Here is a 17,554-nt window from a genome sequence, read left to right as displayed (position 1 = left end):
TAACGGAGATATACAAACAAATAAATTAAGTAGAGTAAATCGTGTATTATCAATCATGGGGTAGGTTCCTTTGAATGGAATGAGATACCGCCAAATTCTTTGGGTTTAAAGACCTTAACTAACAGTACCCTGGTAAATATAATTAACATTTAAAATAATAGGGTATCTAATCCTAGTTTATTATTTAAATTTCACAGATTCATAAAAAGGGCCACAAATAAATTTTAACATTTCACCTTACAAATTTATATTTCAACCCTAATAATATAAACAACTGTTTTAACCAATAATATTCACTTGTATCAAGCAGATTGCGACCTCGATGTTGGATTAAGAAAAATTTTGGGTGCAGGAGCCCAATGATTAGGTCTGTTCGACCTTTAAATTCTTACATGATCTGAGTTCAGACCGGCGTGAGCCAGGTCAGTTTCTATCCTAAGATTGTTAATCCATATTAGTACGAAAGGACCATATGGTTAAAATATTTTTTGTTATATAGATTAATATTAATTTATTTACTATTTTGACAGATTAATGTGTTGAATTTAGAATTCATTTATGTAGATTTAGCTACAAATAGTATTGATACTTTATGATTTATTTATATTTATTTTGAATTTTCTTTTATTGGTTATTTGTGTTTTAATTAGTGTTGCTTTTTTAACTTTATTAGAGCGTAAAGTTTTAGGTTATATTCAGATTCGAAAGGGTCCAAATAAGGTAGGTTTTGTTGGAATTCCTCAGCCATTTAGAGATGCTATTAAGTTAATTTGTAAGGAGCAGCCAATTCCTATTATATCTAATTACCTACTTTATTATTTTTCCCCTGTTTTTAATTTAATGATTTCTTTAGCCGTTTGAGTAATTTTTCCTTATTTAACTTATATGTGTTCTTTTTCTTATGGATTTTTATTTTTTTATGTTGTACTAGATTAGGTGTTTATACTGTTATAATTGCTGGTTGATCTCCTAATTCAAATTATTCATTATTAGGTTCTCTTCGTTCTGTTGCTCAAACAATTTCTTATGAAGTTAGTTTAGCTTTAATTTTATTGTCTTTAATTATTTTAATTGGTAGTTTTAATATGTTTGATTTTATAAACTATCAGCTTTATTGTTGATTTATTATTATTTCTTTTCCTTTAGCTTTAGCTTGTTTTGCTTCTTGCTTAGCTGAAACTAATCGTACTCCTTTTGATTTTGCTGAAGGGGAATCTGAGTTAGTTTCAGGATTTAATATTGAGTATGGTGCGGGTGGTTTTACTTTAATTTTTTTAGCTGAATATACTAGATTTGTCTTCATAAGAATGTTATTGGCTTTAATTTTTTTGGGCGGTGATTTCTATTCTTTTATATTTTTTATTAAGCTTGCTATTATATCTTTTGGTTTTATTTGGGTTCGTGGAACATTACCACGGTTCCGTTATGATAAATTAATGTACTTAGCTTGAAAAAGTTTTTTACCTTTATCTTTGAATTTTTTTATTTTTTTGTTGGTTTAAAGATTTTATTTATCTCATTTGTTTAGTGAAATTTTTTGAGAAAAGTTAATAGAAGAATTTTATGTTTTCAAAACATATGCTTTTCCTAAGCTAATTAACTTTATTCCTTAATTAATTTATCTCATGCGTTTGCGACATGGACATTAATTAAGAAATATGTGAAGTAAATAATTGTTAAGATTTGACCTGTTATAATATAAGGTTCTTCAACAGGTCGTTTACCAATTCACGTTAGTAAGCATACAACAACTACTATAATTCAGAATAAAATTTGATTAATAGGGTAAAATTGAATGCCTCGGAATGGTGTTTTATTATAAAATGGTAAAATTATTAAGATTCTAATTGATAAAAATAATGCAATAACACCTCCTAACTTATTAGGGATAGATCGTAGAATTGCATATGCAAATAGGAAATATCATTCTGGTTGAATGTGAACTGGTGTTACTAATGGGTTGGCATGTACAAAGTTATCTGGATCTCCTAATAGGTAAGGATTAATTAAACATAGTATAATTAATAATGATGTTATTATTACAAATGTAATAGAATCCTTAAAGGTAAAGTATGGATGGAATGGAATTTTTTCAATATCTCCATTAAGTCCAAGAGGATTATTAGATCCTGTTTGGTGAAGAAAAAATAAATGAATTGCTGCTATAGCAGCAATAATAAATGGTAATACAAAATGGAATGTGAAGAATCGATTTAATGTTGCATTATCAACAGCGAATCCTCCTCATACTCATTGGACTAAATCTGTTCCTAAGTATGGGATTGCTGATAATAAATTAGTAATTACTGTTGCACCTCAAAAAGATATTTGGCCTCAGGGTAAGACATATCCTATAAATGCAGTTGCTATAACTAAAAATAAAATCACTGTACCAATTATTCAGGTATGTATATATATATATAAGATCCATAGTAAATTCCCCGTCCTACATGTAAGTAAATACAAATAAAAAATATAGATGCTCCATTTGCGTGTAAGGTTCGGATAATTCAACCATTATTTACGTCTCGGCAGATGTGTACTACACTACTGAATGCTATTTCAATATTTGATGTATAATGTATAGCTAAAAATAGTCCAGTTACAATTTGAATTAACAAACATAACCCTAATAGGGATCCAAAATTTCATCAAAATGAAATATTTGTTGGGGCAGGTAAGTCAATTAAAGAGTTATTAATAATTTTAATTAAAGGATGTCTTAATCGTAAGGGTTTATTCATTAGTTATTATCTTATTTTACGAATAGGTCCCTGATTAATATTGGTGATTTTAACAACTGCTAGTAGTGCTAAAAATAAATAAATTATTATTATTATTGTAATAATGAATGTTGGTCTATTATATAATTTTTCTAAAGATATTGTTATTTCTTGATAATTGATTGAATTATCAATATTTATAGTTTCGGTGTTTTTGAAAAAGTCTATAAATATAGATATATCTAGAATAATTAATATTAATATGATAAATACTCACATTATTAATGTAATAATTATAGTGATTGATTTAGGCTGAAATATTTCGTTTGATGCAATTCTTGTAATGTAAATAAATAATACTAGTATATCACCAAGAAATGTTAAAAATAAAATATATGATAATCAATATCTTTCTATTATTGTTCCTGTTATTAATCCAACTAGGAAGGTTTGAAGGATAATAAAAAGCATTATTGATATTGGGTGTCTTAATTTAATAAAATTAATATTTATTACATTTGATAATGATATAATTATTATTTTGATCATTTCAGGGGTTAGTTTATTTAAAATACCGGTTTTGGGGACCGATGTTGGAAGCTTTTCCACCTCTGAAGTTTTAAAAGTGGGGGCTGGACTTATTTCCGGTTTACAAGACCGGCGTTTTTTTTAAACTATTAAAACTAATGTTTATATTCTCTATTTTTACTTCTTTATTGATTTATTTTGCTGGTGTTTATGTTTTTTCTTCTAAACGTAAACATTTATTAATGGTTCTTTTGAGATTAGAATATATTGTTCTTTCTTTATTTATGTTAGTTATTGTTTTTCTTATTGAGTTTGATTATGATTATTTTTTTCCTGTTATTTTTTTAGTTTTTTCTGTTTGTGAGGGTGCGTTAGGTCTTTCTATTTTAGTTTCAATAATTCGTTCTCATGGTAATGATTTTTTTAATTCTTTTGGTTTATCTTTATGTTAAAGTATTTATTTATAACTATTTTTTTGATCCCTCTTTGTTTATTAAATAATTGTTGATGGTTGGTTCATTCTTTAATGTTTCTGTCGGGTTTTGTTTTTATAATTTGTGTTTATTCATATGCTGATTTGAATATAATTAGATATTATTTTGGTATTGATTATTTTTCTTTTAGTTTAATTTTACTTAGTTTTTGGATTTGTTCTTTAATAATCACTGCTAGAGGTTCAGTTTATTTAAGTTCATATCATTCTAATTTTTTTGTTTTTATGGTTTTGATTTTAATAATTATGCTTTATTGTTCATTTGCTACATTAAGTCTTCTTTCTTTTTATATTTTTTTTGAGGCTAGATTAGTTCCTACTTTACTTTTAATTTTGGGTTGGGGTTATCAACCTGAGCGTTTGCAGGCTGGTGTTTATTTAATTTTTTATACTTTGGTTGCTAGATTACCTTTATTATTAGTTTTATTTAAGGTTTATGATTTTTCTAATACTTTATATTTTCCTTTATTGGTTGATTTTGGTTCTTATTATTTTATGTTTTATGTATTTATAATTTTGGCTTTTTTAGTTAAGATACCTATGTTTTTGGTTCATTTATGACTTCCTAAGGCTCATGTAGAGGCCCCTATTTCAGGTAGAATAATTCTTGCTGGTGTTTTATTAAAGTTAGGTGGTTATGGTATTTTTCGTGTTATAAAGGTTATTTCTTATTTGGGTTTAAAGTTTAATTATTTTTGATTGTCTTTAGGTTTATCTGGGGGTGTTATTGTAAGATTTATTTGTTTTCGTCAGGTTGATTTAAAGTCTTTAATTGCATATTCTTCTGTTGCTCATATAAGAATGGTTATTGGTGGATTGATGACTATGAATTGATGAGGTTGTGTAGGTTCTCTTTCTCTAATGGTTGGTCATGGTTTATGTTCTTCTGGTTTATTTTGTTTATCTAATATTATTTATGAACGTTTAGGTAGACGAAGATTATTAATTAACAAGGGTATAATTAATTTGATGCCAGGAATGGCTTTATGATGATTTCTTTTAAGATCATCAAATATGGCTGCTCCTCCTTCTTTAAATTTGGTAGGTGAAATTAGATTATTAAATAGAATTATATCTTGATCTTCTTTTAGATTCTTTGCTTTGATTTTTTAATCTTTTTTTTTGAGCTGTTTATACTTTGTATATATATTCTTATTCTCAGCATGGGAATTATTATTCTGGTGTTTATACTTGTTCTCTTGGTTATTTTCGTGAATATCATCTTTTACTTTTACATTGATTGCCTTTAAATATTCTCTGTTTAAAGGGTGAATATTTCTTTGTTTAGTTTGCTTAAGTATTTTAATTAAAAATATTGTTTTGTGGAATCAATGATATGAAGTTTTTCATCTTAGGCCGTGAATTTATTTTCTATTTGTTCTTTGAGTTTTTTTTCTTTGTTTATTTCGAGAAATATAATTTTTATTTTAGGTATTTATTATTTAATAATTGATTATAGAGTTTTTGTTGAGTGAGAGCTTTTCAATTTAAATGGTTCTATAGTTGTTATAACTTTAATTTTGGATTGAATATCTCTTAATTTTATATCTTTTGTTATATATATTTCTTCTTTGGTTATTTATTATAGAGAGGATTATATATCTGGTGAAAAGAATATAAATCGTTTTATTATTATTGTTTTAATATTTATTCTTTCTATAGGTTTTTTAATTATTAGTCCTAATTTAATTAGAATTTTATTAGGTTGAGATGGTTTAGGTTTAGTTTCTTATTGTTTAGTTATTTATTATCAAAATGTAAAGTCTTATAGTGCTGGTATATTAACTGCACTTTCTAATCGTATTGGTGATGTTGCTATTTTAATTTCTATTGCACGAATGTTAAATTTTGGTGGTTGAAATTATATTTATTATTATGATTTTATTTCTAATTCTTTTGAAATAAAGCTCATTACTATATTAATTGTTTTAGCAGCTATAACTAAGAGAGCTCAGATTCCTTTCTCTTCATGACTTCCTGCTGCTATAGCAGCTCCTACTCCTGTTTCTGCTTTAGTTCATTCTTCTACTCTTGTTACTGCTGGTGTTTATTTATTAATTCGTTTTAGACCAATATTGGATACTTATAATTGTGGTTGATTTTTACTTTTAATTGGTTGTATAACTATATTTATGGCTGGATTGGGCGCTAATTTTGAGTTTGATTTAAAGAAGATTATTGCTCTTTCTACTTTAAGACAACTTGGTTTAATAATAAGAATTTTGGCTATAGGTTATCCAAAGCTTGCATTTTTTCATTTATTGGCTCATGCTCTATTTAAGGCATTATTATTTATATGTGCAGGTTCAATAATTCATAATTTGAAGGATTCTCAGGATATTCGTTTTATAGGATCAATTGTTAATTTCATACCTTTAACTTCAGTTTGTTTTAATGTTTCTAGTTTATCTTTGTGTGGAATACCTTTTTTAGCGGCATTTTATTCAAAGGATTTAATTCTTGAGATGGTTTGTTTAAGATGAATTAATTGTTTAATTTTTTTTCTTTATTTTTTTTCTACTGGTTTAACTGCTTCTTATTCTTTTCGTTTGTTTTATTATTCAATATCTGGTGATAATAATTTTTATTCTAGATTTTCTTTTGATGATAAGGGTTATTATATTTCATTTGGAATAATTGGTCTATTGTTTGTTGCTGTTTTTGGTGGTAGTCTTTTATCTTGATTAATTTTTCCTATTCCTCATGTGATTGCTTTACCTTATTATTTAAAGTATTTAACTATTACAGTTGTTATTTTAGGTGCTTATTTAGGTTATCTTATTTCTAATTTTGATTTTTCTCATAATTTATTTTCTTTAATTATACTTTCTTTTGTTAGATTTGCTGGTTCTATATGATTTATACCTTTTCTTTCAACTAAGTTTATTAGATATATTCCTTTAAAAATAGGTTATTATTCATCTAAGTCATTTGATTATGGTTGAGGTGAATTACTTGGTGGTCAAGGTTTATATAGATTATTTATTTATTTAATTGGTTATATTCAAGGTTGATATGATTCTAATTTCAAGATTTATCTTTTAACTTTTATTTTTTGAATATTTATTTTGGTAATATTGTTTTTCGTTTACTTAAATAGCTTATAATTAGAGCGTGACACTGAAGATGTTAAGGAAGTATTTTTACTTTTAAGTATTTATAAATATAGATATATTATTTTTACAGTGAAAATGTAATGTTTTATTTAAACTATATAAATTTTAGAAATGTTAACGGAGTTTAACCGCTAATATAAAAAGTTAGCAGCTTTCATATTGGCTTTACATTTCCTTAATTGGAACTATTACAGCTCAATTATATTATTAACAGTAATACGCCTCTTTTTGGCTTCAATTAATAAGAATAAGGGTAGTACATACCAATCTTCCAGGTCGAAACTGACTGCAATATTTCGCTTCTTATTCTATTTAAGGTTGATTGATAATATCAATACTTTTTGAATGCAACCCAAATGTTATATTTAACTACAACCCTTTATTCTGCTCATTGTAATGCTCCTTGGTTTCATTCATGGTATAGTCCTCCTAATAGAACTAGAATAAAAAATATTGTTGATACTGTTCAGATTATAATGTCTGAAGTTTTAAAAATAATTACAATTGGTAGAATTAGTGCAATTTCTACATCAAAAATTAAAAAGATTACTGCGATTAGGAAGAATCGTATTGAGAATGGTATTCGTGCTGATCTTTTTGGATCAAACCCACATTCAAATGGTGATCTTTTTTCTCGATCATTAATTAATTTTTTTGATAGTGTTGTTGCCAGGATTATAACAATTATTGGAATAATAAATCTAATGAAAACTCTTGTTGATAGAATTAGAATTGTTTTTCTTGATTTATATCAAGCTTTCTGATTGGAAGTCAAATGTACTATGTATACTAGAAAAACTATTATCTACCTCATCAATAAATAGAGATATATAAGAATAATCATACTACGTCTACGAAGTGTCAGTATCATGCTGCTGCTTCAAATCCAAAGTGATGTCTTGGTGAAAATTGATTTATTGAGTGTCGAAGTAGACATGTTGATAAAAAGATTGTTCCAATAATTACGTGTAAACCATGGAATCCTGTTGCAACAAAGAATGTTGATCCATAAACTGCATCTGCAATGGTAAAAGGTGCTTCTCAATATTCATATGCTTGAAGTATTGTAAAGTATAGTCCTAATAACACTGTGAAGAATAATCCTTGTAGTGCTTGAGTATGATTAGATTCCATTAAACTATGATGTGCTCATGTTACTAATACTCCTGATGCTAAAAGAATAGCTGTATTAAGTAATGGAATTTGTATAGGGTTAAAGGGTTGAATTCCTATTGGAGGTCATAGTATTCCTAGTTCAATTGTTGGTGCTAATCTTCTTCTAAAGAATGCTCAAAAAAAAGAAACGAAAAATAATACCTCTGATGCAATAAATAAAATTATTCCTCATCGTAATCCAATTGATACAAATCCTGTATGTAATCCTTGATATGTTCCTTCTCGTACTACATCTCGTCATCATTGAATTATAGTTAGTAGGGTAATTCCAAATCCAATTATGAATAAGTTAATATTAAATAGGTGGAATCATTTTGCTAGTCCTGATACTAGGACTATTGCTCCAATTGCTCCTGTTAATGGTCAAGGTCTATAGTCTACTAAGTGGAATGGGTGGTTTGAGTGAGTTGTTAACATAGGTTCAATATACTTCTCTAGAATATAGAGTTCTTAGAATTGAGAAAACATAGGCTTGAATTATTGCTACTGCTGATTCTAGAATTAATAGAAGTATTTGTCCAATAATTAGTAATGAGATTAAGTTTATTGCTATAGATGGTCCTGTGTTTCCTAATAAGGTTAATAATAAGTGTCCTGCAATTATATTTGCTGCCAACCGTACTGCTAATGTACCTGGTCGAATAACATTACTAATTGTTTCAATTAGTACTATAAATGATATTAATGCAGGCGGTGTACCTTGTGGTACAAGGTGTGTAAATATATGATTAGTATGGTTAATTCATCCAAATAATATAAATCTTAGCCATATAGGTAGGGCAATTGCAAATGTTAATGCTAAATGTCTTGTTCTAGTAAAAATATAAGGGAATAATCCTATGAAATTGTTAAATAATATTATAATAAAAATTGAGATGAAAATGAATGTTGTTCCATTAAATGATTTTGGTCCAAGAAGTGTTTTAAATTCATTATGTAAGGTTAAATTTAGTTTATTTCAGATAATGTTAATTCGTGATGGTGTAAGTCAAAATAGTGATGGGATTAATAATAGTCCTAGAAATGTTCTAGTTCAATTTAATGATAAATTAAAGATGTTAGTTGATGGGTCAAATGTTGAGAATAGATTTGTTATCATTTTCAATTTAAGTTTTTTATTTCAATTGTTCCTTTTTCTGCTCTTTTAATAAGGTTAGGTTTAAATGAGAAGAAGTTTATTTGATTAAACAAGATTAATGTAGCTGAAAATATAATGAATAGTGAGAATCATATAAGAGGGGATATTTGAGGGATTTGGATATAATTTCCCCATCAGAAGTAGTCGTTAATTTACTATTATTTGGTTTCAGAGACCATTACTTACTTTCAGTCATCTGATGAATTTCAAGGTGTACTAATTTTTTTTAGTTACTTTAGATTGACACTCTAATGTTATTTATTTTAACTAACTCCTTAAATTATCTTAGATAATCACTTAATAAATAAATTTACTGAAGTTCTTTCAATTACAATTGGTATAAATCTGTCGTTTGCTCCACAGATTTCTGAGCATTGTCCAAAGAATAATCCAGGTCGATTTATTGTGAATGTTCCTTGATTTAACCGACCTGGCGTTGCATCAATTTTAACCCCTAATGCAGGAACTGCTCATGAGTGTAGAACATCTGATGCTCTTGTTAATACTCGTACTTCTGTATTTATTGGTAGGATTGTTCGGTTATCTACATCTAGTAGTCGGAATCCATCATTTTCTAGGTCTTGTTCTGGTGTTATATAAGTGTCAAATTCTACGTCTATGAAGTCTGAATATTCATATCTTCAATATCATTGTCGTCCAATGGTTTTAATTGTAATTATTGCATCTACTGAATCATCAAGTAAATATAATAGTCGTAATGATGGAAGGGCAATAAAAATTAATGTAATTGCTGGTAAAGCTGTTCAGATTGTTTCAATTAAATGTCCATGAAGTATATTACGGTTAGTATAGGCAATAAATAATATATAACTTAGGGCATAACCTACAATTACTGTAATTAATAATAATACGACCATAGTATGATCATGAAAGAATGATAATTGCTCCATTAATGGTGAAGCTCCATCTTGAAGAGATAAATTTGATCATGTTGCCATTAATAAATATTTTCTAATAAAAGGTCAAACCTTTATTTGTAGAGCTTAAATCTACTGCACTAATCTGCCATATTAGAATTTTGTAGTCATTCTGTTGATCTTCTTATGTTAGCTCTAAATATAATTGCTCGGTTTGTAATCATTCTTTCTCATATAATTACAATGAATATAATGATTCCTGCAATAGAAATTGTAGACCCAATTCTTGATACTACGTTTCATGATGTATATGCGTCTGGGTAGTCAGAGTATCGTCGAGGTATTCCTGCTAATCCTAGGAAGTGTTGAGGAAAGAATGTTAAATTTACTCCAATGAATATAATTGTAAATTGGATTTTTAATCATGTATTATTTATAGTTAATCCTGTAAATAGTGGATATCATTGAATGACACCTCCTATAATTGCAAATACTGCTCCTATAGATAATACATAATGAAAGTGGGCTACTACATAATATGTATCATGTAATACAATATCAAGTGATGAATTTGCTAATACTAATCCTGTTAATCCACCAATTGTAAATAGGAAAATAAATCCTAGAGCTCATAATAATGGTGGATTGAACTTGAATTTAGTTCCATATAATGTAGCTAATCATCTAAATACCTTAATTCCTGTAGGTACAGCAATAATTATTGTTGCTGATGTAAAATATGCTCGTGTGTCAACATCCATTCCTACTGTAAATATATGATGTGCTCATACAATAAATCCTATTAGTCCAATTGATAGTATAGCATAAATTATACCTAATGTTCCAAATGATTCAATTTTTCCTCTTTCTTGACATACAATATGTGAAATAATTCCGAACCCCGGTAGAATTAAAATATAAACTTCTGGGTGTCCAAAGAATCAAAATAGATGTTGATATAGAATTGGGTCACCCCCTCCTGCAGGGTCAAAGAATGATGTATTTAAATTTCGATCTGTTAATAATATAGTAATAGCTCCTGCTAAAACTGGAAGTGAAAGAAGGAGAAGTAATGCTGTAATAGCTACAGATCATACAAATAAAGGTGTTTGATCTAAAGTTATACTTTCTGATCGTATATTAATTGCTGTTGTAATGAAATTCACTGCACCAAGAATAGATGATACACCTGCTAAGTGCAGTGAAAAAATAGCTAGAGGGTCAAAGAATGATGTATTTAAATTTCGATCTGTTAATAATATAGTAATAGCTCCTGCTAAAACTGGAAGTGAAAGAAGGAGAAGTAATGCTGTAATAGCTACAGATCATACAAATAAAGGTGTTTGATCTAAAGTTATACTTTCTGATCGTATATTAATTGCTGTTGTAATGAAATTCACTGCACCAAGAATAGATGATACACCTGCTAAGTGCAGTGAAAAAATAGCTAGATCTACAGATGCACCCCCGTGTGCAATAGTTCCTGCTAGAGGAGGGTAAACTGTTCATCCTGTACCAGCACCATTATCTACTATAGAAGATGTAAGAAGAAGGGTTAGTGAAGGTGGTAGTAATCAAAAACTTATATTATTTATTCGTGGAAATGCTATATCTGGTGCACCAATTATTAGTGGAACAAGTCAATTACCAAATCCACCAATTATAATAGGTATTACTATAAAGAAAATTATTACGAATGCGTGAGCTGTAATAATAACATTATAAATCTGGTCATCCCCAATTAGAGATCCGGGTTGGCCAAGTTCAGCACGAATAAGTATTCTTATTGATATTCCTACTATTCCTGCTCATGCTCCAAATATGAAGTATAAAGTACCAATGTCCTTATGGTTTGTTGAGAACAATCATTTTTGCGGTAAGATGGCTGAATTTTAGGTGGTAGACTGTAAATCTACTTATGAGATGTTTTCTCTCTTATCATATTTAGGTCTTATATTCAATTATGATTCTAGACTGCAATTCTAGAGGTGTAAAATTTTACAAAGGCCTAAAAGATTATTCTTTTAATTATAACTTTGAAGGTTATTAGTTTGATTAACTTAAGTCCATAGTATAATGAAATTAAGGTTGATGTTGAAATCAATCCTATTGTTGAAATTATTACTGTTATAGGAAGAATGATTCATGATTTTTGGTACTTTATCTTTATAGATCACGAATTTTCTGTGTATGATATAATTAGAGCTGAGAATCTAATACGTATATAGTAGTAGAGTGTAATTGTAGTTAATACAACTATAATAGTTATAATAGTTGTTATATTGTTTTCTACTAATGATTGTATTACAATTCATTTTGGTAAGAATCCAAGGAATGGTGGTAGTCCACCTAAAGATAATAAAGATAAGAATATTATGAATTTAATTTCGGTTTTTATATTTCTGTCTGAATAAATTTGATTTATGAAAAATAAATTTATTTGCTTAAATAATAAAACTATAATTAATCTTAATAGTGAGTAAATAATGAAGTATAGTTCTCAGATGTTTTCTCTGACTGTTAATGATCTAATTATTCAACCTAGATGTCTGATTGATGAATATGCTAAAAGTTGTCGTAAGGATGTTTGATTTAAACCTCCTATTGCCCCAATAATAGTTCTTAAGATAATAATTGTTCAAATAAAAGTTCTTAATTGAATACAATAAGATAAGACCATTATTGGGGCGATTTTTTGTCATGTTATTAATGTTAAACAATTATTTCATCTTGATGCTCCTATAACTTCTGGAAATCAGAAATGGAAAGGTGCAGCTCCAATCTTTAATAATAGTCTAGATCTAATTATTATTGATGGGATAAATTCTGTTTCCCATCCCATTGGATATTTTATTTGAATCAGCAAAATTGAAAATAATAATATTGTCGATGCTATTGCTTGGACAATAAAATATTTAATTGATGATTCATTTATTATTATATTTTTATTTCTTGTTAGGAGCGGAATAAATGAAAGTAAGTTGATCTCAAGTCCTATTCACACCCCAAATCAGGAATTTGATGAAATGGACAGGATCGTTCCTATCATTATGTTGATAGGAAGAGAAGTTTTGTAGAGTTGTTGGTCATTAAAAAGGAGAGGATTGATACCTCTATAAATGTGGTATGAACCCATTAGCTTGTTTAGCTTACCTTTTTACATTAAGGTGTATGATGCACGTTACTTTTTGATACTAAAGGAGGTAGTTTAATTCTATCTTATGTAATTTTAATGAAGGTAATTTTATTTACTTTATTTACCCTATCAAGGTAACCCTTTAATCAGGCGCTTCATTTATTTAATATATAAATCGAAAGTTTTTTTTTGAAATTCTTATATGTATTATTTTGTTTAATTAGGATTAATTTATCCTGCTCATTTTATTTTTTATATATATATATATAATAAATAATTTATATTAATATATTACATTTAATTGAAATTAAAGTATTATAAGTTCATCTTACCATTATCAATTGATTATTTTAATGCAATTATTTACCTAGGATTATAGCTACTTATGTTTTTAGCTTAAAATAGGTTATTATAATATAATATATATAATAATATGTAATTTAATATTTAATATTATTATAATTGGATATAATAAATAAAATTATTAATTTAAATATAAAATATTATAATTAATATAAATAATTATATTAATTATAATAATATAATTATGTAAATTATCTATAATTAGATTATTTAACTAATATATATGAAAGTTAACTTAATATAAAAAAAAGAATTCATATTAATAAAATATTATATTAAATTACATAATTGTATAAAATATATTTATTATATTATTTAATCTTTCTTTATTTATTAGTGAAAAGAAAGATTAAATAAGAAAGAATATAATACATTTATTGCTATACATGTTCCATATTAATCTTTAATTATATATAATAGAGAAGTGGTTGTGGTCATACATAGGGGCGTTTCTTTTTTTTTTGTTAATGTTTGTGGTTTTTTTCTTTTTGTTTCTTTAAATATTTGAATCTTTTATTTTTTCCTGAATTAATAGATTTAAAATTTTCTTATTTTTTATTTTTAAAAGTTTTATTCTTGCTTGTTTATTCACTTTTTCTTTGTATTATATGTAAGTTTTGTTAGACTAAATGTTCTTTTTGCAGTAATTTGATTTAATTATCAAGTGATTTTGGATTTAGCAATTGATTTAGTATCGGCATAATTCGTGCCAGCAGCCGCGGTTATACGATTGATACAAGTGAATATTATTGGTTAAAACAGTTGTTTATATTATTAGGGTTGAAATATAAATTTGTAAGGTGAAATGTTAAAATTTATTTGTGGCCCTTTTTATGAATCTGTGAAATTTAAATAATAAACTAGGATTAGATACCCTATTATTTTAAATGTTAATTATATTTACCAGGGTACTATTAGTTAAGGTCTTTAAACCCAAAGAATTTGGCGGTATCTCATTCCATTCAGAGGAACCTACCCCATGATTGATAATACACGATTTACTCTACTTAATTTATTTGTTTTTATATCTCCGTTATCAGAGAATCTTTTTAGAGTTATAATTCTCAAGATTTATAATTATAAAATATTTCAGGTCAAGGTGCAGCTTATAGTTAAGAGGAGGTGGGTTACAATAGATTTTTGTTTATAACGGATTTGATAGTGAAATACTGTTAATGAAGGTGGATTTGATAGTAATTTAATTTATTTAATTTAACTGATATTGGCTCTGAGATGAGTACACATCGCCCGTCGCTCTCATTATTGATTATTCTATTTTATTTTAAAGTAGCTTCAATTTAGATGAGATAAGTCGTAACATAGTAGATGTACTGGAAAGTGTATCTAGGAAGAGTTTCAAGATATAACTTATTAGTAAAGTGTTTCATTTACACTGAAAATTTTTCTGTGCAAATCAGGATATCTTGATTATTTATTTTATTATATTTATTTTTTGTTTATTTAATTATTTAATATAAATAATTTTATTGTATTTTTGTCTTAGTATATTTTATAGAATTGATTTTTTAAATTATAGTTTATTGGTAATGTAATTGTTTTATTAAATATTATTTTAAATTTTTTTAAGTAGATTTTATTTATTGTACCTTTTGTATCAGGGTTTATCAAAATTTTAGTATTTATTTTACTTGTCTCGATTTGGGTTGATTTATAAATAATTTATAGTTAATGTATCATAATTATTATTAAATTATTTATAGAAATGAGATGTTAATCGTTTCCCAAGATATCTAGTTTCTTAAGAAAAAATTTAATTTTTTAAAGTTATTTGTATTTATTTAATTTTTTAAGTAAAAATATTAACTTATTTATTCTTTAAGGGATAAGCTTTGAAGTTAATAACCTATAATTTATTTTATAGAAATATAATAGTAAGCTTTAAACCAGCTATCTTTAAGATTACGTTTTAGTTCATTATTTTTTATTTTGATTTTATAAATATTTTAGGTTTTTTATTAAGATTATTAATTTAATTTTAAAATTTTTGTAATAATGATAGAATTAGTATATTTATTTGTATGAAATTTTTACCTTGTGAACTTATTGTAAGGAACTAGGCAAAATTGATTTCCGCCTGTTTATCAAAAACATGTCCTCTTGTTTATATTTTGAGGTCTGGCCTGCTCACTGAGCGTATTTTTAAAGAGCCGCGGTATTTTGACCGTGCAAAGGTAGCATAATCATTAGTCTCTTAATTAGTGGCTGGAATGAATGGCTTGACGAGAAATCAACTGTCTCTTAATAAATTTTTGAATTTAACTTTTGAGTCAAAAGGCTTAAATTCTTCTTTAGGACGAGAAGACCCTATAGAGCTTGACATTTTACTTTTATATAGTTTTTTGTTTGTCTTTCTATATTTAATGATGATGTTTTGTTGGGGTGACATGAAGAATAGATAAACTCTTCATTATTATATCATTTATTTATGTTTGTTATTTTGATCCATAATTTATGATCATAAGATTAAGTTACCTTAGGGATAACAGCGTAATTGTTTTTGAGAGCTCATATCGACAAAGCAGATTGCGACCTCGATGTTGGATTAAGAAAAATTTTGGGTGCAGGAGCCCAATGATTAGGTCTGTTCGACCTTTAAATTCTTGCATGATCTGAGTTCAGACCGGCGTGAGCCAGGTCGGTTTCTATCCTAAGATTGTTAATCCATATTAGTACGAAAGGACCATATGGTTAAAATATTTTTTGTTATATTGATTAATATTAATTTATTTACTATTTTGACAGATTAATGTGTTGAATTTAGAATTCATTTATGTAGATTTTTTCTACAAATAGTATTGATACTTTATGATTTATTTATATTTATTTTGAATTTTCTTTTATTGGTTATTTGTGTTTTAATTAGTGTTGCCTTTTTAACTTTATTAGAGCGTAAGGTTTTAGGTTATATTCAGATTCGAAAGGGTCCAAATAAGGTAGGTTTTGTTGGAATTCCTCAGCCATTTAGAGATGCTATTAAGTTAATTTGTAAGGAGCAGCCAATTCCTATTATATCTAATTACCTACTTTATTATTTTTCCCCTGTTTTTAATTTAATGATTTCTTTAGCCATTTGAGTAATTTTTCCTTATTTAACTTATATGTGTTCTTTTCTTATGGATTTTTAATTTTTTTATGTTGTACTAGATTAGGTGTTTATACTGTTATAATTGCTGGTTGATCTTCTAATTCAAATTATTCATTATTAGGTTCTCTTCGTTCTGTTGCTCAAACAATTTCTTATGAAGTTAGTTTAGCTTTAATTTTATTGTCTTTAATTATTTTAATTGGTAGTTTTAATATGTTTGATTTTATAAACTATCAGCTTTATTGTTGATTTATTATTATTTCTTTTCCTTTAGCTTTAGCTTGTTTTGCTTCTTGCTTAGCTGAAACTAATCGTACTCCTTTTGATTTTGCTGAAGGGGAATCTGAGTTAGTTTCAGGATTTAATATTGAGTATGGTGCGGGTGGTTTTACTTTAATTTTTTTAGCATAATATACTAGAATTGTCTTCATAAGAATGTTATTGGCTTTAATTTTTTTGGACGGTGATTTTTATTCTTTTATATTTTTTATTAAGCTTGCTATTATATCTTTTGGTTTTATTTGGGTTCGTGGAACATTACCACGGTTCCGCTGTGATAAATTAATGTACTTAGCTTGAAAAAGTTTTTTACCTTTATCTTTGAATTTTTTTATTTTCTTTGTTGGTTTAAAGATTTTATTTATCTCATTTGTTTAGTGAAATTTTTTGAGAAAAGTTAATAGAAGAGTTAAACTTCTAATTTTATGTTTTCAAAACATATGCTTTTCCTAAGCTAATTAACTTTATTCCTTAATTAATTTACCTCATGCGTTTGCGACATGGACATTAATTATGAAATATGTGAAGTAAATAATTGTTAAGATTTGACCTGTTATAATATAAGGTTCTTCAACAGGTCGTTTACCAATTCATGTTAGTAAGCATACAACAACTACT

General features: G+C 26.8%; 1 long non-coding RNA gene across 1 annotated transcript; it reads left to right on the top strand.

Annotated features, from left to right (window-relative positions):
- The first annotated feature begins 303 nt into the window (after positions 1-303).
- LOC126305057 (uncharacterized) lies at positions 304-16,302 on the top strand. Its single transcript, XR_007553298.1, has 2 exons — positions 304-422; positions 16,207-16,302. It is a non-coding gene; the product is annotated as an uncharacterized LOC126305057 (long non-coding RNA).
- Positions 16,303-17,554: the final 1,252 nt, after the last annotated feature.

Source organism: Schistocerca gregaria, unplaced genomic scaffold, assembly GCF_023897955.1.
Source record: "Schistocerca gregaria isolate iqSchGreg1 unplaced genomic scaffold, iqSchGreg1.2 ptg000240l, whole genome shotgun sequence".
NCBI lineage: Eukaryota > Metazoa > Arthropoda > Insecta > Orthoptera > Acrididae > Schistocerca > Schistocerca gregaria.
This window is presented reverse-complemented; position numbering and strand designations above follow the sequence as displayed.